Source organism: Triturus cristatus, unplaced genomic scaffold (genome assembly GCF_964204655.1).
Source record: "Triturus cristatus unplaced genomic scaffold, aTriCri1.1 SCAFFOLD_262, whole genome shotgun sequence".
NCBI lineage: Eukaryota > Metazoa > Chordata > Amphibia > Caudata > Salamandridae > Triturus > Triturus cristatus.
In genome coordinates, this window is record NW_028187334.1 from 686118 (window position 1) to 708164 (window position 22047).

The 22047-nt window shown below is 43.4% G+C and overlaps 20 non-coding genes across 20 annotated transcripts; all 20 read left to right on the top strand.

Moving 5' to 3' along the window:
* The first annotated feature begins 125 nt into the window (after positions 1-125).
* On the top strand, positions 126-208 carry TRNAL-AAG (transfer RNA leucine (anticodon AAG)). The gene has a single exon. It is a non-coding gene; the product is annotated as a tRNA-Leu (tRNA).
* Positions 209-1232: 1024 nt separating this feature from the next.
* Positions 1233-1315, top strand: TRNAL-UAG (transfer RNA leucine (anticodon UAG)). Its single transcript has one exon. It is a non-coding gene; the product is annotated as a tRNA-Leu (tRNA).
* Positions 1316-2215: 900 nt separating this feature from the next.
* On the top strand, positions 2216-2298 carry TRNAL-AAG (transfer RNA leucine (anticodon AAG)). The gene has a single exon. It is a non-coding gene; the product is annotated as a tRNA-Leu (tRNA).
* Positions 2299-3322: 1024 nt separating this feature from the next.
* TRNAL-UAG (transfer RNA leucine (anticodon UAG)) lies at positions 3323-3405 on the top strand. Its single transcript has one exon. It is a non-coding gene; the product is annotated as a tRNA-Leu (tRNA).
* A 632-nt stretch (positions 3406-4037) lies between these two features.
* Positions 4038-4120, top strand: TRNAL-CAG (transfer RNA leucine (anticodon CAG)). The gene has a single exon. It is a non-coding gene; the product is annotated as a tRNA-Leu (tRNA).
* A 187-nt stretch (positions 4121-4307) lies between these two features.
* Positions 4308-4390, top strand: TRNAL-AAG (transfer RNA leucine (anticodon AAG)). The gene has a single exon. It is a non-coding gene; the product is annotated as a tRNA-Leu (tRNA).
* A 2007-nt stretch (positions 4391-6397) lies between these two features.
* Positions 6398-6480, top strand: TRNAL-AAG (transfer RNA leucine (anticodon AAG)). The gene has a single exon. It is a non-coding gene; the product is annotated as a tRNA-Leu (tRNA).
* A 3114-nt stretch (positions 6481-9594) lies between these two features.
* Positions 9595-9677, top strand: TRNAL-UAG (transfer RNA leucine (anticodon UAG)). Its single transcript has one exon. It is a non-coding gene; the product is annotated as a tRNA-Leu (tRNA).
* A 632-nt stretch (positions 9678-10309) lies between these two features.
* TRNAL-CAG (transfer RNA leucine (anticodon CAG)) lies at positions 10310-10392 on the top strand. Its single transcript has one exon. It is a non-coding gene; the product is annotated as a tRNA-Leu (tRNA).
* Positions 10393-10578: 186 nt separating this feature from the next.
* Positions 10579-10661, top strand: TRNAL-AAG (transfer RNA leucine (anticodon AAG)). The gene has a single exon. It is a non-coding gene; the product is annotated as a tRNA-Leu (tRNA).
* Positions 10662-11685: 1024 nt separating this feature from the next.
* TRNAL-UAG (transfer RNA leucine (anticodon UAG)) lies at positions 11686-11768 on the top strand. Its single transcript has one exon. It is a non-coding gene; the product is annotated as a tRNA-Leu (tRNA).
* Positions 11769-12400: 632 nt separating this feature from the next.
* On the top strand, positions 12401-12483 carry TRNAL-CAG (transfer RNA leucine (anticodon CAG)). The gene has a single exon. It is a non-coding gene; the product is annotated as a tRNA-Leu (tRNA).
* A 2007-nt stretch (positions 12484-14490) lies between these two features.
* On the top strand, positions 14491-14573 carry TRNAL-CAG (transfer RNA leucine (anticodon CAG)). Its single transcript has one exon. It is a non-coding gene; the product is annotated as a tRNA-Leu (tRNA).
* A 185-nt stretch (positions 14574-14758) lies between these two features.
* Positions 14759-14841, top strand: TRNAL-AAG (transfer RNA leucine (anticodon AAG)). Its single transcript has one exon. It is a non-coding gene; the product is annotated as a tRNA-Leu (tRNA).
* A 1024-nt stretch (positions 14842-15865) lies between these two features.
* Positions 15866-15948, top strand: TRNAL-UAG (transfer RNA leucine (anticodon UAG)). Its single transcript has one exon. It is a non-coding gene; the product is annotated as a tRNA-Leu (tRNA).
* Positions 15949-16840: 892 nt separating this feature from the next.
* On the top strand, positions 16841-16923 carry TRNAL-AAG (transfer RNA leucine (anticodon AAG)). Its single transcript has one exon. It is a non-coding gene; the product is annotated as a tRNA-Leu (tRNA).
* Positions 16924-17947: 1024 nt separating this feature from the next.
* Positions 17948-18030, top strand: TRNAL-UAG (transfer RNA leucine (anticodon UAG)). The gene has a single exon. It is a non-coding gene; the product is annotated as a tRNA-Leu (tRNA).
* Positions 18031-18922: 892 nt separating this feature from the next.
* TRNAL-AAG (transfer RNA leucine (anticodon AAG)) lies at positions 18923-19005 on the top strand. The gene has a single exon. It is a non-coding gene; the product is annotated as a tRNA-Leu (tRNA).
* A 1024-nt stretch (positions 19006-20029) lies between these two features.
* Positions 20030-20112, top strand: TRNAL-UAG (transfer RNA leucine (anticodon UAG)). The gene has a single exon. It is a non-coding gene; the product is annotated as a tRNA-Leu (tRNA).
* A 632-nt stretch (positions 20113-20744) lies between these two features.
* TRNAL-CAG (transfer RNA leucine (anticodon CAG)) lies at positions 20745-20827 on the top strand. Its single transcript has one exon. It is a non-coding gene; the product is annotated as a tRNA-Leu (tRNA).
* Positions 20828-22047: the final 1220 nt, after the last annotated feature.

Below are 22047 nucleotides of genomic sequence, written 5' to 3' on the forward strand. Positions count from 1 at the left end.
TAGGATTGTCTTCTTGGAAGAGTGCAGTGAGTTTTTTTCTTGCTCTAGCCACTATTGGCCTAAGCTCTGTGCATTTTTTGGTTCCTAATATCTTTCTCACCCTTTAGATGAAAAAGCAGCATGGGGTCAGGATGGCCGAGTGGTCTAAGGCACTGCGTTAAGGCTGCAGTCTCTCCTGGAGGCGTGGGTTCGAATCCCACTTCTGACAAAACTTGAATTCCATTTTCTCTCTCAGTTCCTTTAGAATATCAGCTAAAAATTGGCAATGTAAATAATATCTGAATAAGTACCAAACTTCAGTTTCAACTGCAAATGCATTTGCCCTATTCTATCTTTAACGTTAATGTAATATTCTTCTAGCACTCGTGGTGTTTTATATGTCTTTTGTGGGGTACTTTAAAAATCCTTTTTATGAAAGAAATGGGTTACATTAAGTCTTGTGATGTTTTAGGTTTCTAATAAGGAGGTTTTAAATTTTATGTCACGTCATTTTCAGATGCTTCATTCAAGAGATGTTTCCACTATAGAATGCAGAGCAAGGGCAAAAATACAAGTGATAGAGCGAGTGAGTGAGAAGGAGTGTTGTGGAAGGAGAGAATGAATCAAAGACAGAGTGAGTGAACGGCAGGGAGGTATAGAAGAGGAGTCTAGTAGTGAAGGAGACCTGCTTTTCCCTGCTCTTGACCTCCCACCCATCCCCAAACAACCACAAACATACCTTCTGTGCAAAGTTGGTATGCAGAATTTCACGCCTCAGCAAGTGAGGGTGAGTCCCAGGCCAGGGGCTAAAGAGCAAAAGAGTGCCTGTGCTCAGACTTTCCCTGCTAGGGATAGTTTATCTGGAACAAGGCCTACTCTCTTGTATCCAGCAAGGATCTAGAAATCCTGCATGAATCTGCAAGGCACATTGGCAGCATAAATTTGCATAAACTGCCCCACCTATTGCTATCCTACTTCCTGTGCTGTAGTTGTTTGTGTAGAGAGAGAGGTCGCAGGCAAGGAAATGTTGTCAGTCGGATACAGGACCCTAAATAGCTGGTGAGAGGTATGTGGTGTTCTAAAAGCATGAAAACTGTATACCTGTGAAATAAAGTGCTTTCGTATGTGTTCTTCTGTGTTTATTGTCCTGTGCATAAAGTTGCACCTTGTGTTTGAAGGTTTAAATTATTTCAGGCTTGCATGGAGGTAGACGTTTCTGAGTAACTTTTATTCATTTCTTAAAAGCCTATACTGTCAGGATGGCCGAGAGGTCTAAGGCGCTGTGTTTAGGCCACAGTCTCCTTTGGAGGCGTGGGTTCAAATCCCACTTCTGACATGCCTTTTGGAGATTTAATCTCCTTTATCAGGTTAACATCTGATGGAAGTTGCATCTGTTGGTCTTCACTTGGCACGTTATTCCGTTCTCCTCTTGTCAAGAGAGATGGGGTTTCTCATATATTTAGGTTCTATAACGTCTTGCTGACAAAGCGCAATCCTTACCAAATGAGCATAGGACCCATGTAAGAGGTCATCTGGAAGAGTCATGCTCTTGTATGCCCTGGCCAGACGGGCCCTGCAAATTTGGAAGAATGCCATTCATCTGGTAGACAACTGGACTCCAGCACACTTACAGCAATTTCCTCAGGGCTTTGATCAGGGGCTGCTTAAATTTGCATACTCCACCCTATGTTGTGACTTTGAGATCCCTTGTTGAAATTGCTTTAGCCAGCCAAGAGGTGGCTATTGTCTCAATTTCAAAGCAGCTTTGAGCCGTTCAAGTGGCTGGTGAATAGCACTTTCTCTTTGTTCGCCTCAAAGTTCTAAAGAGTTCTCCATAGGTCCTGCTCTGTACAGATTGTTCAAAGATCTGTTGGAAGTGCATATAATAGGATAAATAAATTGAGGGCATTCCTTTTCAGTACCTCACCTGCATGGCTGTCTGGCCTCTGGAAGAAGCTGGGAAAGCAAGTCAGGATGGCCGGTTTGTCTAAGGCGCTGCGTTCAGGTCGCAGTCTCCTCTGGAGGTGTGGGTTCAAATCCCACTTCTGACAGTCCTGTGTTTACTCTACTTTTTTTCTTGAGAAATATGATCATTTCCCTCGCAGTGGCTTATAGGATTGTCTTCTTGGAAGAGTGCAGTGAGTTTTTTTCTTGCTCTAGCCACTATTGGCCTAAGCTCTGTGCATTTTGTGGTTCCTAATATATTTCTCACCCTTTAGATGATAAGCAGCATGGGGTCAGGATGGCCGAGTGGTCTAAGGCGCTGCGTTAAGGCCGCAGTCTCTCCTGGAGGCGTGGGTTCGAATCCCACTTCTGACAAAACTTGAATTCCATTTTCTCTCTCAGTTCCTTTAGAATCTCAGCTAAAAAGTGGCAATGTAAATAATATCTGAATAAGTACCAAACTTCAGTTTCAACTGCAAATGCATTTGCCCTATTCTATCTTTAACGTTAATGTAATATTCTTCTAGCACTCGTGTTGTTTTATATTTCTTTTGTGGGGTACTTTAAAAATCTTTTTTATGAAAGAAATGGGTTACATTAAGTCTTGTGATGTTTTAGGTTTCCAATAAGGAGGTTTAAAATTTTATGTCACGTCATTTTCAGATGCTTCATTCAAGAGCTGTTTCCACTATAGAATGCAGAGCAAGGGCAAAAATACAAGTGATAGAGCGAGTGAGTGAGAAGGAGTGTTGTGGAAGGAGAGAATGAAACAAAGACAGAGTGAGTGAATGGCAGGGAGGCATAGAAGAGGAGTCTAGTAGTGAAGGAGACCTGCTTTTCCCTGCTCTTGACCTCCCACCCATCCCCAAACAACCACAAGCATACCTTCTGTGCAAAGTTGGTATGCAGAATTTCACGCCTCAGCAAGTGAGGGTGAGTCCCAGGCCAGGGGCTAAAGAGCAAAAGAGTGCCTGTGCTCAGACTTTCCCTGCTAGGGATAGTTTATCTGGAACAAGTCCTTCTCTCTTGTATCCAGCAAGGATCTAGAAATCCTGCATGAATCTGCATGGCACATTGGCAGCATAAATTTGCATAAACTGCCCCACCTATTGCCTTCCTACTTCCTGTGCTGTAGTTGTTTGTGTAGAGAGAGAGGTCGCAGGCAAGGAAATGTTGTGAGTCGGATACAGGACCCTAAATAGCTGGTGAGAGGTATGTGGTGTTCTAAAAGCATGAAAACTGTATACCTGTGAAATAAAGTGCTTTCGTATGTGTTCTTCTGTGTTTATTGTCCTGTGCATAAAGTTGCACCTTGTGTTTGAAGGTTTAAATTATTTCAGGCTTGCATGGAGGTAGACGTTTCTGAGTAACTTTTATTCATTTCTTAAAAGCCTATACTGTCAGGATGGCCGAGAGGTCTAAGGCACTGTGTTTAGGTCACAGTCTTCTTTGGAGGCGTGGGTTCGAATCCCACTTCTGACATGCCTTTTGGAGATTTAATCTCCTTTATCAGGTTAACATCTGATGGAAGTTGCATCTGTTGGTCTTCACCTGGCACGTTATTCCGTTCTCCTCTTGTCAAGAGAGATGGGGTTTCTCATATATTTAGGTTCTATAACGTCTTGCTGACAAAGCGCAATCCTTACCAAATGAGCATAGGACCCATGTAAGAGGTCAACTGGAAGAGTCATGCTCTTGTATGCCCTGGCCAGACGGGCCCTGCAAATTTGGAAGAATGCCATGCATCTGGTAGACAACTGGACTCCAGCACACTTACAGCAATTTCCTTAGGGCTTTGATCAGGGGCTGCTTAAATTTGCATACTCCACCCAATGTTGTGACTTTGAGATCCCTTGTTGAAATTGCTTTAGCCAGCCAAGAGGTGGCTATTGTCTCAATTTCAAAGCAGCTTTGAGCCGTTCAAGTGGCTGGTGAATAGCACTTTCTCTTTGTTCGCCTCAAAGTTCTAAAGAGTTCTCCATAGGTCCTGCTCTGTACAGATTGTTCAAAGATCTGTTGGAAGTGCATATAATAGGATAAATAAATTGAGGGCATTCCTTTTCAGTACCTCACCTGCATGGCTGTCTGGCCTCTGGAAGATGTTGAGAAAGCAAGTCAGGATGGCCGAGTGGTCTAAGGCGCTGCGTTCAGGTCGCAGTCTCCTCTGGAGGCGTGGGTTCAAATCCCACTTCTGGCAGTCCTGTGTTTACTCTAATTTTTTTTCTTGAGAAATATGATCATTTCCCTCGCAGTGGCTTATAGGATTGTCTTCTTGGAAGAGTGCAGTGAGTTTTTTTCTTGCTCTAGCCACTATTGGCCTAAGCTCTGTGCATTTTTTGGTTCCTAATATCTTTCTCACCCTTTAGATGAAAAAGCAGCATGGGGTCAGGATGGCCGAGTGGTCTAAGGCACTGCGTTAAGGCCGCAGTCTCTCCTGGAGGCGTGGGTTCGAATCCCACTTCTGACAAAACTTGAATTCCATTTTCTCTCTCAGTTCCTTTAGAATATCAGCTAAAAATTGGCAATGTAAATAATATCTGAATAAGTACCAAACTTCAGTTTCAACTGCAAATGCATTTGCCCTATTCTATCTTTAACGTTAATGTAATATTCTTCTAGCACTCGTGGTGTTTTATATGTCTTTTGTGGGGTACTTTAAAAATCCTTTTTATGAAAGAAATGGGTTACATTAAGTCTTGTGATGTTTTAGGTTTCCAATAAGGAGGTTTTAAATTTTATGTCACGTCATTTTCAGATGCTTCATTCAAGAGATGTTTCCACTATAGAATGCAGAGCAAGGGCAAAAATACAAGTGATAGAGCGAGTGAGTGAGAAGGAGTGTTGTGGAAGGAGAGAATGAATCAAAGACAGAGTGAGTGAACGGCAGGGAGGTATAGAAGAGGAGTCTAGTAGTGAAGGAGACCTGCTTTTCCCTGCTCTTGACCTCCCACCCATCCCCAAACAACCACAAACATACCTTCTGTGCAAAGTTGGTATGCAGAATTTCACGCCTCAGCAAGTGAGGGTGAGTCCCAGGCCAGGGGCTAAAGAGCAAAAGAGTGCCTGTGCTCAGACTTTCCCTGCTAGGGATAGTTTATCTGGAACAAGGCCTACTCTCTTGTATCCAGCAAGGATCTAGAAATCCTGCATGAATCTGCAAGGCACATTGGCAGCATAAATTTGCATAAACTGCCCCACCTATTGCTATCCTACTTCCTGTGCTGTAGTTGTTTGTGTAGAGAGAGAGGTCGCAGGCAAGGAAATGTTGTCAGTCGGATACAGGACCCTAAATAGCTGGTGAGAGGTATGTGGTGTTCTAAAAGCATGAAAACTGTATACCTGTGAAATAAAGTGCTTTCGTATGTGTTCTTCTGTGTTTATTGTCCTGTGCATAAAGTTGCACCTTGTGTTTGAAGGTTTAAATTATTTCAGGCTTGCATGGAGGTAGACGTTTCTGAGTAACTTTTATTCATTTCTTAAAAGCCTATACTGTCAGGATGGCCGAGAGGTCTAAGGCGCTGTGTTTAGGCCACAGTCTCCTTTGGAGGCGTGGGTTCAAATCCCACTTATGACATGCCTTTTGGAGATTTAATCTCCTTTATCAGGTTAACATCTGATGGAAGTTGCATCTGTTGGTCTTCACTTGGCACGTTATTCCGTTCTCCTCTTGTCAAGAGAGATGGGGTTTCTCATATATTTAGGTTCTATAACGTCTTGCTGACAAAGCGCAATCCTTACCAAATGAGCATAGGACCCATGTAAGAGGTCATCTGGAAGAGTCATGCTCTTGTATGCCCTGGCCAGACGGGCCCTGCAAATTTGGAAGAATGCCATTCATCTGGTAGACAACTGGACTCCAGCACACTTACAGCAATTTCCTCAGGGCTTTGATCAGGGGCTGCTTAAATTTGCATACTCCACCCTATGTTGTGACTTTGAGATCCCTTGTTGAAATTGCTTTAGCCAGCCAAGAGGTGGCTATTGTCTCAATTTCAAAGCAGCTTTGAGCCGTTCAAGTGGCTGGTGAATAGCACTTTCTCTTTGTTCGCCTCAAAGTTCTAAAGAGTTCTCCATAGGTCCTGCTCTGTACAGATTGTTCAAAGATCTGTTGGAAGTGCATATAATAGGATAAATAAATTGAGGGCATTCCTTTTCAGTACCTCACCTGCATGGCTGTCTGGCCTCTGGAAGAAGCTGGGAAAGCAAGTCAGGATGGCCGGTTTGTCTAAGGTGCTGCGTTCAGGTCGCAGTCTCCTCTGGAGGTGTGGGTTCAAATCCCACTTCTGACAGTCCTGTGTTTACTCTACTTTTTTTCTTGAGAAATATGATCATTTCCCTCGCAGTGGCTTATAGGATTGTCTTCTTGGAAGAGTGCAGTGAGTTTTTTTCTTGCTCTAGCCACTATTGGCCTAAGCTCTGTGCATTTTGTGGTTCCTAATATATTTCTCACCCTTTAGATGATAAGCAGCATGGGGTCAGGATGGCCGAGTGGTCTAAGGCGCTGCGTTAAGGCCGCAGTCTCTCCTGGAGGCGTGGGTTCGAATCCCACTTCTGACAAAACTTGAATTCCATTTTCTCTCTCAGTTCCTTTAGAATCTCAGCTAAAAATTGGCAATGTAAATAATATCTGAATAAGTACCAAACTTCAGTTTCAACTGCAAATGCATTTGCCCTATTCTATCTTTAACGTTAATGTAATATTCTTCTAGCACTCGTGTTGTTTTATATTTCTTTTGTGGGGTACTTTAAAAATCTTTTTTATGAAAGAAATGGGTTACATTAAGTCTTGTGATGTTTTAGGTTTCCAATAAGGAGGTTTTAAATTTTATGTCACGTCATTTTCAGATGCTTCATTCAAGAGATGTTTCCACTATAGAATGCAGAGCAAGGGCAAAAATACAAGTGATAGAGCGAGTGAGTGAGAAGGAGTGTTGTGGAAGGAGAGAATGAAACAAAGACAGAGTGAGTGAATGGCAGGGAGGCATAGAAGAGGAGTCTAGTAGTGAAGGAGACCTGCTTTTCCCTGCTCTTGACCTCCCACCCATCCCCAAACAACCACAAGCATACCTTCTGTGCAAAGTTGGTATGCAGAATTTCACGCCTCAGCAAGTGAGGGTGAGTCCCAGGCCAGGGGCTAAAGAGCAAAAGAGTGCCTGTGCTCAGACTTTCCCTGCTAGGGATAGTATATCTGGAACAAGTCCTTCTCTCTTGTATCCAGCAAGGATCTAGAAATCCTGCATGAATCTGCATGGCACATTGGCAGCATAAATTTGCATAAACTGCCCCACCTATTGCCTTCCTACTTCCTGTGCTGTAGTTGTTTGTGTAGAGAGAGAGGTCGCAGGCAAGGAAATGTTGTGAGTCGGATACAGGACCCTAAATAGCTGGTGAGAGGTATGTGGTGTTCTAAAAGCATGAAAACTGTATACCTGTGAAATAAAGTGCTTTCGTATGTGTTCTTCTGTGTTTATTGTCCTGTGCATAAAGTTGCACCTTGTGTTTGAAGGTTTAAATTATTTCAGGCGTGCATGGAGGTAGACGTTTCTGAGTAACTTTTATTCATTTCTTAAAAGCCTATACTGTCAGGATGGCCGAGAGGTCTAAGGCGCTGTGTTTAGGCCACATCTCCTTTGGAGGCGTGGGTTCGAATCCCACTTCTGACATGCCTTTTGGAGATTTAATCTCCTTTATCAGGTTAACATCTGATGGAAGTTGCATCTGTTGGTCTTCACCTGGCACGTTATTCCGTTCTCCTCTTGTCAAGAGAGATGGGGTTTCTCATATATTTAGGTTCTTTAACGTCTTGCTGACAAAGCGCAATCCTTACCAAATGAGCATAGGACCCATGTAAGAGGTCAACTGGAAGAGTCATGCTCTTGTATGCCCTGGCCAGACGGGCCCTGCAAATTTGGAAGAATGCCATGCATCTGGTAGACAACTGGACTCCAGCACATTTACAGCAATTTCCTTAGGGCTTTGATCAGAGGCTGCTTAAATTTGCATACTCCACCCTATGTTGTGACTTTGAGATCCCTTGTTGAAATTGCTTTAGCCAGCCAAGAGGTGGCTATTGTCTCAATTTCAAAGCAGCTTTGAGCCGTTCAAGTGGCTGGTGAATAGCACTTTCTCTTTGTTCGCCTCAAAGTTCTAAAGAGTTCTCCATAGGTCCTGCTCTGTACAGATTGTTCAAAGATCTGTTGGAAGTGCATATAATAGGATAAATAAATTGAGGGCATTCCTTTTCAGTACCTCACCTGCTTGGCTGTCTGGCCTCTGGAAGATGCTGGGAAAGCAAGTCAGGATGGCCGTGTGGTCTAAGGCGCTGCGTTCAGGTCGCAGTCTCCTCTGGAGGCGTGGGTTCAAATCCCACTTCTGACAGTCCTGTGTTTACTCTAATTTTTTTCTTGAGAAATATGATCATTTCCCTCGCAGTGGCTTATAGGATTGTCTTCTTGGAAGAGTGCAGTGAGTTTTTTTCTTGCTCTAGCCACTATTGGCCTAAGCTCTGTGCATTTTTTGGTTCCTAATATCTTTCTCACCCTTTAGATGAAAAAGCAGCATGGGGTCAGGATGGCCGAGTGGTCTAAGGCGCTGAGTTAAGGCCGCAGTCTCTCCTGGAGGCGTGGGTTCAAATCCCACTTCTGACAAAACTTGAATTCCATTTTCTCTCTCAGTTCCTTTAGAATCTCGGCTAAAAATTGGCAATGTAAATAATATCTGAATAAGTACCAAACTTCAGTTTCAACTGCAAATGCATTTGCCCTATTCTATCTTTAACGTTAATGTAATATTCTTCTAGCACTCGTGGTGTTTTATATGTCTTTTGTGGGGTACTTTAAAAATCTTTTTTATGAAAGAAATGGGTTACATTAAGTCTTGTGATGTTTTAGGTTTCCAATAAGGAGGTTTTAAATTTTATGTCACGTCATTTTCAGATGCTTCATTCAAGAGATGTTTCCACTATAGAATGCAGAGCAAGGGCAAAAATACAAGTGATAGAGCGAGTGAGTGAGAAGGAGTGTTGTGGAAGGAGAGAATGAAACAAAGACAGAGTGAGTGAACGGCAGGGAGGCATAGAAGAGGAGTCTAGTAGTGAAGGAGACCTGCTTTTCCCTGCTCTTGACCTCCCACCCATCCCCAAACAACCACAAACATACCTTCTGTGCAAAGTTGGTATGCAGAATTTCACGCCTCAGCAAGTGAGGGTGAGTCCCAGGCCAGGGGCTAAAGAGCAAAAGAGTGCCTGTGCTCAGACTTTCCCTGCTAGGGATAGTTTATCTGGAACAAGGCCTACTCTCTTGTATCCAGCAAGGATCTAGAAATCCTGCATGAATCTGCAAGGCACATTGGCAGCATAAATTTGCATAAACTGCCCCACCTATTGCCTTCCTACTTCCTGTGCTGTAGTTGTTTGTGTAGAGAGAGAGGTCGCAGGCAAGGACATTTTGTGAGTCGGATACAGGACCCTAAATAGCTGGTGAGAGGTATGTGGTGTTCTAAAAGCATGAAAACTGTATACCTGTGAAATAAAGTGCTTTCGTATGTGTTCTTCTGTGTTTATTGTCCTGTGCATAAAGTTGCACCTTGTGTTTGAAGGTTTAAATTATTTCAGGCTTGCATGGAGGTAGACGTTTCTGAGTAACTTTTATTCATTTCTCAAAAGCCTATACTGTCAGGATGGCCGAGAGGTCTAAGGCGCTGTGTTTAGGCCACAGTCTCCTTTGGAGGCGTGGGTTCGAATCCTACTTCTGACATGCCTTTTGGAGATTTAATCTCCTTTATCAGGTTAACATCTGATGGAAGTTGCATCTGTTGGTCTTCACCTGGCACGTTATTCCGTTCTCCTCTTGTCAAGAGACATGGGGTTTCTCATATATTTAGGTTCTATAACGTCTTGCTGACAAAGCGCAATCCTTACCAAATGAGCATAGGACCCATGTAAGAGGTCATCTGGAAGAGTCATGCTCTTGTATGCCCTGGCCAGACGGGCCCTGCAAATTTGGAAGAATGCCATTCATCTGGTAGACAACTGGACTCCAGCACACTTACAGCAATTTCCTCAGGGCTTTGATCAGGGGCTGCTTAAATTTGCATACTCCACCCTATGTTGTGACTTTGAGATCCCTTGTTGAAATTGCTTTAGCCAGCCAAGAGGTGGCTATTGTCTCAATTTCAAAGCAGCTTTGAGCCGTTCAAGTGGCTGGTGAATAGCACTTTCTCTTTGTTCGCCTCAAAGTTCTAAAGAGTTCTCCATAGGTCCTGCTCTGTACAGATTGTTCAAAGATCTGTTGGAAGTGCATATAATAGAATAAATAAATTGAGGGCATTCCTTTTCAGTACCTCACCTGCATGGCTGTCTGGCCTCTGGAAGAAGCTGGGAAAGCAAGTCAGGATGGCCGAGTGGTCTAAGGCGCTGCGTTCAGGTCGCAGTCTCCTCTGGAGATGTGGGTTCAAATCCCACTTCTGACAGTCCTGTGTTTACTCTACTTTTTTTCTTGAGAAATATGATCATTTCCCTCGCAGTGGCTTATAGGATTGTCTTCTTGGAAGAGTGCAGTGAGTTTGTTTCTTGCTCTAGCCACTATTGGCCTAAGCTCTGTGCATTTTTTGGTTCCTAATATATTTCTCACCCTTTAGAGGAAAAAGCAGCATGAGGTCAGGATGGCCGAGTGGTCTAAGGCGCTGCGTTAAGGCCGCAGTCTCTCCTGGAGGCGTGGGTTCGAATCCCACTTCTGACAAAACTTGAATTCCATTTTCTCTCTCAGTTCCTTTAGAATCTCAGCTAAAAATTGGCAATGTAAATAATATCTGAATAAGTACCAAACTTCAGTTTCAACTGCAAATGCATTTGCCCTATTCTATCTTTAACGTTAATGTAATATTCTTCTAGCACTCGTGGTGTTTTATATTTCTTTTGTGGGGTACTTTAAAAATCTTTTTTATGAAAGAAATGGGTTACATTAAGTCTTGTGATGTTTTAGGTTTCCAATAAGGAGGTTTTAAATTTTATGTCACGTCATTTTCAGATGCTTCATTCAAGAGATGTTTCCACTATAGAATGCAAAGCAAGGGCAAAAATACAAGTGATAGAGCGAGTGAGTGAGAAGGAGTGTTGTGGAAGGAGAGAATGAAACAAAGACAGAGTGAGTGAACGGCAGGGAGGCATAGAAGAGGAGTCTAGTAGTGAAGGAGACCTGCTTTTCCCTGCTCTTGACCTCCCACCCATCCCCAAACAACCACAAACATACCTTCTGTGCAAAGTTGGTATGCAGAATTTCACGCCTCAGCAAGTGAGGGTGAGTCCCAGGCCAGGGGCTAAAGAGCAAAAGAGTGCCTGTGCTCAGACTTTCCCTGCTAGGGATAGTTTATCTGGAACAAGGCCTACTCTCTTGTATCCAGCAAGGATCTAGAAATCCTGCATGAATCTGCAAGGCACATTGGCAGCATAAATTTGCATAAACTGCCCCACCTATTGCCTTCCTACTTCCAGTGCTGTAGTTGTTTGTGTAGAGAGAGAGGTCGCAGGCAAGGAAATGTTGTGAGTCGGATACAGGACCCTGAATAGCTGGTGAGAGGTATGTGGTGTTCTAAAAGCATGAAAACTGTATACCTGTGAAATAAAGTGCTTTCGTATGTGTTCTTCTGTGTTTATTGTCCTGTGCATAAAGTTGCACCTTGTGTTTGAAGGTTTAAATTATTTCAGGCTTGCATGGAGGTAGACGTTTCTGAGTAACTTTTATTCATTTCTTAGAAGCCTATACTGTCAGGATGGCCGAGAGGTCTAAGGTGCTGTGTTTAGGCCACAGTCTCCTTTGGAGGCGTGGGTTCGAATCCCACTTCTGACATGCCTTTTGGAGATTTAATCTCCTTTATCAGGTTAACATCTGATGGAAGTTGCATCTGTTGGTCTTCACTTGGCACGTTATTCGGTTCTCCTCTTGTCAAGAGAGATGGGGTTTCTCATATATTTAGGTTCTATAACGTCTTGCTGACAAAGCGCAATCCTTACCAAATGAGCATAGGACCCATGTAAGAGGTCAACTGGAAGAGTCATGCTCTTGTATGCCCTGGCCAGACGGGCCCTGCAAATTTGGAAGAATGCCATGCATCTGGTAGACAACTGGACTCCAGCACACTTACAGCAATTTCCTTAGGGCTTTGATCAGGGGCTGCTTAAATTTGCATACTCCACCCTATGTTGTGACTTTGAGATCCCTTGTTGAAATTGCTTTAGCCAGCCAAGAGGTGGCTATTGTCTCAATTTCAAAGCAGCTTTGAGCCGTTCAAGTGGCTGGTGAATAGCACTTTCTCTTTGTTCGCCTCAAAGTTCTAAAGAGTTCTCCATAGGTCCTGCTCTGTACAGATTGTTCAAAGATCTGTTAGAAGTGCATATAATAGGATAAATAAATTGAGGGCATTCCTTTTCAGTACCTCACCTGCATGGCTGTCTGGCCTCTGGAAGATTCTGGGAAAGCAAGTCAGGATGGCCGAGTGGTCTAAGGCGCTGCGTTCAGGTCGCAGTCTCCTCTGGAGGCGTGGGTTCAAATCCCACTTCTGACAGTTCTGTGTTTACTCTAATTTTTTTCTTGAGAAATATGATCATTTCCCTCGCAGTGGCTTATAGGATTGTCTTCTTGGAAGAGTGCAGTGAGTTTTTTTCTTGCTCTAGCCACTATTGGCCTAAGCTCTGTGCATTTTTTGGTTCCTAATATCTTTCTCACCCTTTAGATGAAAAAGCAGCATGGGGTCAGGATGGCCGAGTGGTCTAAGGCGCTGCGTTAAGGCCACAGTCTCTCCTGGAGGCGTGCGTTCGAATCCCACTTCTGACAAAACTTGAATTCCATTTTCTCTCTCAGTTCCTTTAGAATCTCAGCTAAAAATTGGCAATGTAAATAATATCTGAATAAGTACCAAACTTCAGTTTCAACTGCAAATGCATTTGCCCTATTCTATCTTTAACGTTAATGTAATATTCTTCTAGCACTCGTGGTGTTTTATATTTCTTTTGTGGGGTACTTTAAAAATCTTTTTTATGAAAGAAATGGGTTACATTAAGTCTTGTGATGTTTTAGGTTTCCAATAAGGAGGTTTAAAATTTTATGTCACGTCATTTTCAGATGCTTCATTCAAGAGCTGCTTCCACTATAGAATGCAGAGCAAGGGCAAAAATACAAGTGATAGAGCGAGTGAGTGAGAAGGAGTGTTGTGGAAGGAGAGAATGAAACAAAGACAGAGTGAGTGAATGGCAGGGAGGCATAGAAGAGGAGTCTAGTAGTGAAGGAGACCTGCTTTTCCCTGCTCTTGACCTCCCACCCATCCCCAAACAACCACAAGCATACCTTCTGTGCAAAGTTGGTATGCAGAATTTCACGCCTCAGCAAGTGAGGGTGAGTCCCAGGCCAGGGGCTAAAGAGCAAAAGAGTGCCTGTGCTCAGACTTTCCCTGCTAGGGATAGTTTATCTGGAACAAGTCCTTCTCTCTTGTATCCAGCAAGGATCTAGAAATCCTGCATGAATCTGCATGGCACATTGGCAGCATAAATTTGCATAAACTGCCCCACCTATTGCCTTCCTACTTCCTGTGCTGTAGTTGTTTGTGTAGAGAGAGAGGTCGCAGGCAAGGAAATGTTGTGAGTCGGATACAGGACCCTAAATAGATGGTGAGAGGTATGTGGTGTTCTAAAAGCATGAAAACTGTATACCTGTGAAATAAAGTGCTTTCGTATGTGTTCTTCTGTGTTTATTGTCCTGTGCATAAAGTTGCACCTTGTGTTTGAAGGTTTAAATTATTTCAGGCTTGCATGGAGGTAGACGTTTCTGAGTAACTTTTATTCATTTCTTAAAAGCCTATACTGTCAGGATGGCCGAGAGGTCTAAGGCGCTGTGTTTAGGCCACATCTCCTTTGGAGGCGTGGGTTCGAATCCCACTTCTGACATGCCTTTTGGAGATTTAATCTCCTTTATCAGGTTAACATCTGATGGAAGTTGCATCTGTTGGTCTTCACCTGGCACGTTATTCCGTTCTCCTCTTGTCAAGAGAGATGGGGTTTCTCATATATTTAGGTTCTATAACGTCTTGCTGACAAAGCGCAATCCTTACCAAATGAGCATAGGACCCATGTAAGAGGTCAACTGGAAGAGTCATGCTCTTGTATGCCCTGGCCAGACGGGCCCTGCAAATTTGGAAGAATGCCATGCATCTGGTAGACAACTGGACTCCAGCACACTTACAGCAATTTCCTTAGGGCTTTGATCAGGGGCTGCTTAAATTTGCATACTCCACCCTATGTTGTGACTTTGAGATCCCTTGTTGAAATTGCTTTAGCCAGCCAAGAGGTGGCTATTGTCTCAATTTCAAAGCAGCTTTGAGCCGTTCAAGTGGCTGGTGAATAGCACTTTCTCTTTGTTCGCCTCAAAGTTCTAAAGAGTTCTCCATAGGTCCTGCTCTGTACAGATTGTTCAAAGATCTGTTGGAAGTGCATATAATAGAATAAATAAATTGAGGGCATTCCTTTTCAGTACCTCACCTGCATGGCTGTCTGGCCTCTGGAAGAAGCTGGGAAAGCAAGTCAGGATGGCCGAGTGGTCTAAGGCGCTGCGTTCAGGTCGCAGTCTCCTCTGGAGGTGTGGGTTCAAATCCCACTTCTGACAGTCCTGTGTTTACTCTACTTTTTTTCTTGAGAAATATGATCATTTCCCTCGCAGTGGCTTATAGGATTGTCTGTTGGAAGAGTGCAGTGAGTTTGTTTCTTGCTCTAGCCACTATTGGCCTAAGCTCTGTGCATTTTTTGGTTCCTAATATATTTCTCACCCTTTAGAGGAAAAAGCAGCATGAGGTCAGGATGGCCGAGTGGTCTAAGGCGCTGCGTTAAGGCCGCAGTCTCTCCTGGAGGCGTGGGTTCGAATCCCACTTCTGACAAAACTTGAATTCCATTTTCTCTCTCAGTTCCTTTAGAATCTCAGCTAAAAATTGGCAATGTAAATAATATCTGAATAAGTACCAAACTTCAGTTTCAACTGCAAATGCATTTGCCCTATTCTATCTTTAACGTTAATGTAATATTCTTCTAGCACTCGTGGTGTTTTATATTTCTTTTGTGGGGTACTTTAAAAATCTTTTTTATGAAAGAAATGGGTTACATTAAGTCTTGTGATGTTTTAGGTTTCCAATAAGGAGGTTTTAAATTTTATGTCACGTCATTTTCAGATGCTTCATTCAAGAGATGTTTCCACTATAGAATGCAGAGCAAGGGCAAAAATACAAGTGATAGAGCGAGTGAGTGAGAAGGAGTGTTGTGGAAGGAGAGAATGAAGCAAAGACAGAGTGAGTGAACGGCAGGGAGGCATAGAAGAGGAGTCTAGTAGTGAAGGAGACCTGCTTTTCCCTGCTCTTGACCTCCCACCCATCCCCAAACAACCACAAACATACCTTCTGTGCAAAGTTGGTATGCAGAATTTCACGCCTCAGCAAGTGAGGGTGAGTCCCAGGCCAGGGGCTAAAGAGCAAAAGAGTGCCTGTGCTCAGACTTTCCCTGCTAGGGATAGTTTATCTGGAACAAGGCCTACTCTCTTGTATCCAGCAAGGATCTAGAAATCCTGCATGAATCTGCAAGGCACATTGGCAGCATAAATTTGCATAAACTGCCCCACCTATTGCCTTCCTACTTCCAGTGCTGTAGTTGTTTGTGTAGAGAGAGAGGTCGCAGGCAAGGAAATTTTGTGAGTCGGATACAGGACCCTGAATAGCTGGTGAGAGGTATGTGGTGTTCTAAAAGCATGAAAACTGTATACCTGTGAAATAAAGTGCTTTCGTATGTGTTCTTCTGTGGTTATTGTCCTGTGCATAAAGTTGCACCTTGTGTTTGAAGGTTTAAATTATTTCAGGCTTGCATGGAGGTAGACGTTTCTGAGTAACTTTTATTCATTTCTTAGAAGCCTATACTGTCAGGATGGCCGAGAGGTCTAAGGTGCTGTGTTTAGGCCACAGTCTCCTTTGGAGGCGTGGGTTCGAATCCCACTTCTGACATGCCTTTTGGAGATTTAATCTCCTTTATCAGGTTAACATCTGATGGAAGTTGCATCTGTTGGTCTTCACTTGGCACGTTATTCCGTTCTCCTCTTGTCAAGAGAGATGGGGTTTCTCATATATTTAGGTTCTATAACGTCTTGCTGACAAAGCGCAATCCTTACCAAATGAGCATAGGACCCATGTAAGAGGTCAACTGGAAGAGTCATGCTCTTGTATGCCCTGGCCAGACGGGCCCTGCAAATTTGGAAGAATGCCATGCATCTGGTAGACAACTGGACTCCAGCACACTTACAGCAATTTCCTTAGGGCTTTGATCAGGGGCTGCTTAAATTTGCATACTCCACCCTATTTTGTGACTTTGAGATCCCTTGTTGAAATTGCTTTAGCCAGCCAAGAGGTGGCTATTGTCTCAATTTCAAAGCAGCTTTGAGCCGTTCAAGTGGCTGGTGAATAGCACTTTCTCTTTGTTCGCCTCAAAGTTCTAAAGAGTTCTCCATAGGTCCTGCTCTGTACAGATTGTTCAAAGATCTGTTGGAAGTGCATATAATAGGATAAATAAATTGAGGGCATTCCTTTTCAGTACCTCACCTCCATGGCTGTCTGGCCTCTGGAAGATGCTGGGAAAGCAAGTCAGGATGGCCGAGTGGTCTAAGGCGCTGCGTTTAGGTCGCAGTCTCCTCTGGAGGCGTGGGTTCAAATGACAGTTCTGTGTTTACTCTAATTTTTTTCTTGAGAAATATGATAATTTCCCTCGCAGTGGCTTATAGGATTGTCTTCTTGGAAGAGTGCAGTGAGTTTTTTTCTTGCTCTAGCCACTATTGGCCTAAGCTCTGTGCATTTTTTGGTTCCTAATATCTTGCTCACCCTTTAGATGAAAAAGCAGCATGGGGTCAGGATGGCCGAGTGGTCTAAGGTGCTGCGTTAAGGCCGCAGTCTCTCCTGGAGGCGTGGGTTCAAATCCCACTTCTGACAAAACTTGAATTCCATTTTCTCTCTCAGTTCCTTTAGAATCTCAGCTAAAAATTGGCAATGTAAATAATATCTGAATAAGTACCAAACTTCAGTTTCAACTGCAAATGCATTTGCCCTATTCTATCTTTAACGTTAATGTAATATTCTTCTAGCACTCGTGGTGTTTTATATTTCTTTTGTGGGGTACTTTAAAAATCTTTTTTATGAAAGAAATGGGTTACATTAAGTCTTGTGATGTTTTAGGTTTCCAATAAGGAGGTTTTAAATTTTATGTCACGTCATTTTCAGATGCTTCATTCAAGAGATGTTTCCACTATAGAATGCAAAGCAAGGGCAAAAATACAAGTGATAGAGCGAGTGAGTGAGAAGGAGTGTTGTGGAAGGAGAGAATGAAACAAAGACAGAGTGAGTGAACGGCAGGGAGGCATAGAAGAGGAGTCTAGTAGTGAAGGAGACCTGCTTTTCCCTGCTCTTGACCTCCCACCCATCCCCAAACAACCACAAACATACCTTCTGTGCAAAGTTGGTATGCAGAATTTCACGCCTCAGCAAGTGAGGGTGAGTCCCAGGCCAGGGGCTAAAGAGCAAAAGAGTGCCTGTGCTCAGACTTTCCCTGCTAGGGATAGTTTATCTGGAACAAGGCCTACTCTCTTGTATCCAGCAAGGATCTAGAAATCCTGCATGAATCTGCAAGGCACATTGGCAGCATAAATTTGCATAAACTGCCCCACCTATTGCCTTCCTACTTCCAGTGCTGTAGTTGTTTGTGTAGAGAGAGAGGTCGCAGGCAAGGAAATGTTGTGAGTCGGATACAGGACCCTAAATAGCTGGTGAGAGGTATGTGGTGTTCTAAAAGCTTGAAAACTGTATACCTGTGAAATAAAGTGCTTTCGTATGTGTTCTTCTGTGTTTATTGTCCTGTGCATAAAGTTGCACCTTGTGTTTGAAGGTTTAAATTATTTCAGGCTTGCATGGAGGTAGACGTTTCTGAGTAACTTTTATTCATTTCTTAGAAGCCTATACTGTCAGGATGGCCGAGAGGTCTAAGGTGCTGTGTTTAGGCCACAGTCTCCTTTGGAGGCGTGGGTTCGAATCCCACTTCTGACATGCCTTTTGGAGATTTAATCTCCTTTATCAGGTTAACATCTGATGGAAGTTGCATCTGTTGGTCTTCACTTGGCACGTTATTCCGTTCTCCTCTTGTCAAGAGAGATGGGGTTTCTCATATATTTAGGTTCTATAACGTCTTGCTGACAAAGCGCAATCCTTACCAAATGAGCATAGGACCCATGTAAGAGGTCAACTGGAAGAGTCATGCTCTTGTATGCCCTGGCCAGACGGGCCCTGCAAATTTGGAAGAATGCCATGCATCTGGTAGACAACTGGACTCCAGCACACTTACAGCAATTTCCTTAGGGCTTTGATCAGGGGCTGCTTAAATTTGCATACTCCACCCTATTTTGTGACTTTGAGATCCCTTGTTGAAATTGCTTTAGCCAGCCAAGAGGTGGCTATTGTCTCAATTTCAAAGCAGCTTTGAGCCGTTCAAGTGGCTGGTGAATAGCACTTTCTCTTTGTTCGCCTCAAAGTTCTAAAGAGTTCTCCATAGGTCCTGCTCTGTACAGATTGTTCAAAGATCTGTTGGAAGTGCATATAATAGGATAAATAAATTGAGGGCATTCCTTTTCAGTACCTCACCTCCATGGCTGTCTGGCCTCTGGAAGATGCTGGGAAAGCAAGTCAGGATGGCCGAGTGGTCTAAGGAGCTGCGTTTAGGTCGCAGTCTCCTCTGGAGGCGTGGGTTCAAATGACAGTTCTGTGTTTACTCTAATTTTTTTCTTGAGAAATATGATCATTTCCCTCGCAGTGGCTTATAGGATTGTCTTCTTGGAAGAGTGCAGTGAGTTTTTTTCTTGCTCTAGCCACTATTGGCCTAAGCTCTGTGCATTTTTTGGTTCCTAATATCTTTCTCACCCTTTAGATGAAAAAGCAGCATGGGGTCAGGATGGCCGAGTGGTCTAAGGTGCTGCGTTAAGGCCGCAGTCTCTCCTGGAGGCGTGGGTTCAAATCCCACTTCTGACAAAACTTGAATTCCATTTTCTCTCTCAGTTCCTTTAGAATCTCAGCTAAAAATTGGCAATGTAAATAATATCTGAATAAGTACCAAACTTCAGTTTCAACTGCAAATGCATTTGCCCTATTCTATCTTTAACGTTAATGTAATATTCTTCTAGCACTCGTGGTGTTTTATATTTCTTTTGTGGGGTACTTTAAAAATCTTTTTTATGAAAGAAATGGGTTACATTAAGTCTTGTGATGTTTTAGGTTTCCAATAAGGAGGTTTTAAATTTTATGTCACGTCATTTTCAGATGCTTCATTCAAGAGATGTTTCCACTATAGAATGCAGAGCAAGGGCAAAAATACAAGTGATAGAGCGAGTGAGTGAGAAGGAGTGTTGTGGAAGGAGAGAATGAAACAAAGACAGAGTGAGTGAACGGCAGGGAGGCATAGAAGAGGAGTCTAGTAGTGAAGGAGACCTGCTTTTCCCTGCTCTTGACCTCCCACCCATCCCCAAACAACCACAAACATACCTTCTGTGCAAAGTTGGTATGCAGAATTTCACGCCTCAGCAAGTGAGGGTGAGTCCCAGGCCAGGGGCTAAAGAGCAAAAGAGTGCCTGTGCTCAGACTTTCCCTGCTAGGGATAGTTTATCTGGAACAAGGCCTACTCTCTTGTATCCAGCAAGGATCTAGAAATCCTGCATGAATCTGCAAGGCACATTGGCAGCATAAATTTGCATAAACTGCCCCACCTATTGCCTTCCTACTTCCTGTGCTGTAGTTGTTTGTGTAGAGAGAGAGGTCGCAGGCAAGGAAATGTTGTGAGTCGGATACAGGACCCTGAATAGCTGGTGAGAGGTATGTGGTGTTCTAAAAGCATGAAAACTGTATACCTGTGAAATAAAGTGCTTTCGTATGTGTTCTTCTGTGTTTATTGTCCTGTGCATAAAGTTGCACCTTGTGTTTGAAGGTTTAAATTATTTCAGGTTTCCATGGAGGTAGACGTTTCTGAGTAACTTTTATTCATTTCTTAGAAGCCTATACTGTCAGGATGGCCGAGAGGTCTAAGGTGCTGTGTTTAGGCCACAGTCTCCTTTGGAGGCGTGGGTTCGAATCCCACTTCTGACATGCCTTTTGGAGATTTAATCTCCTTTATCAGGTTAACATCTGATGGAAGTTGCATCTGTTGGTCTTCACTTGGCACGTTATTCCGTTCTCCTCTTGTCAAGAGAGATGGGGTTTCTCATATATTTAGGTTCTATAACGTCTTGCTGACAAAGCGCAATCCTTACCAAATGAGCATAGGACCCATGTAAGAGGTCAACTGGAAGAGTCATGCTCTTGTATGCCCTGGCCAGACGGGCCCTGCAAATTTGGAAGAATGCCATGCATCTGGTAGACAACTGGACTCCAGCACACTTACAGCAATTTCCTTAGGGCTTTGATCAGGGGCTGCTTAAATTTGCATACTCCACCCTATGTTGTGACTTTGAGATCCCTTGTTGAAATTGCTTTAGCCAGCCAAGAGGTGGCTATTGTCTCAATTTCAAAGCAGCTTTGAGCCGTTCAAGTGGCTGGTGAATAGCACTTTCTCTTTGTTCGCCTCAAAGTTCTAAAGAGTTCTCCATAGGTCCTGCTCTGTACAGATTGTTCAAAGATCTGTTAGAAGTGCATATAATAGGATAAATAAATTGAGGGCATTCCTTTTCAGTACCTCACCTGCATGGCTGTCTGGCCTCTGGAAGATGCTGGGAAAGCAAGTCAGGATGGCCGAGTGGTCTAAGGCGCTGCGTTCAGGTCGCAGTCTCCTCTGGAGGCGTGGGTTCAAATCCCACTTCTGACAGTTCTGTGTTTACTCTAATTTTTTTCTTGAGAAATATGATCATTTCCCTCGCAGTGGCTTATAGGATTGTCTTCTTGGAAGAGTGCAGTGAGTTTTTTTCTTGCTCTAGCCACTATTGGCCTAAGCTCTGTGCATTTTTTGGTTCCTAATATCTTTCTCACCCTTTAGATGAAAAAGCAGCATGGGGTCAGGATGGCCGAGTGGTCTAAGGCGCTGCGTTAAGGCCACAGTCTCTCCTGGAGGCGTGCGTTCGAATCCCACTTCTGACAAAACTTGAATTCCATTTTCTCTCTCAGTTCCTTTAGAATCTCAGCTAAAAATTGGCAATGTAAATAATATCTGAATAAGTACCAAACTTCAGTTTCAACTGCAAATGCATTTGCCCTATTCTATCTTTAACGTTAATGTAATATTCTTCTAGCACTCGTGGTGTTTTATATTTCTTTTGTGGGGTACTTTAAAAATCTTTTTTATGAAAGAAATGGGTTACATTAAGTCTTGTGATGTTTTAGGTTTCCAATAAGGAGGTTTAAAATTTTATGTCACGTCATTTTCAGATGCTTCATTCAAGAGCTGCTTCCACTATAGAATGCAGAGCAAGGGCAAAAATACAAGTGATAGAGCGAGTGAGTGAGAAGGAGTGTTGTGGAAGGAGAGAATGAAACAAAGACAGAGTGAGTGAATGGCAGGGAGGCATAGAAGAGGAGTCTAGTAGTGAAGGAGACCTGCTTTTCCCTGCTCTTGACCTCCCACCCATCCCCAAACAACCACAAGCATACCTTCTGTGCAAAGTTGGTATGCAGAATTTCACGCCTCAGCAAGTGAGGGTGAGTCCCAGGCCAGGGGCTAAAGAGCAAAAGAGTGCCTGTGCTCAGACTTTCCCTGCTAGGGATAGTTTATCTGGAACAAGGCCTACTCTCTTGTATCCAGCAAGGATCTAGAAATCCTGCATGAATCTGCATGGCACATTGGCAGCATAAATTTGCATAAACTGCCCCACCTATTGCCTTCCTACTTCCTGTGCTGTAGTTGTTTGTGTAGAGAGAGAGGTCGCAGGCAAGGAAATGTTGTGAGTCGGATACAGGACCCTAAATAGATGGTGAGAGGTATGTGGTGTTCTAAAAGCATGAAAACTGTATACCTGTGAAATAAAGTGCTTTCGTATGTGTTCTTCTGTGTTTATTGTCCTGTGCATAAAGTTGCACCTTGTGTTTGAAGGT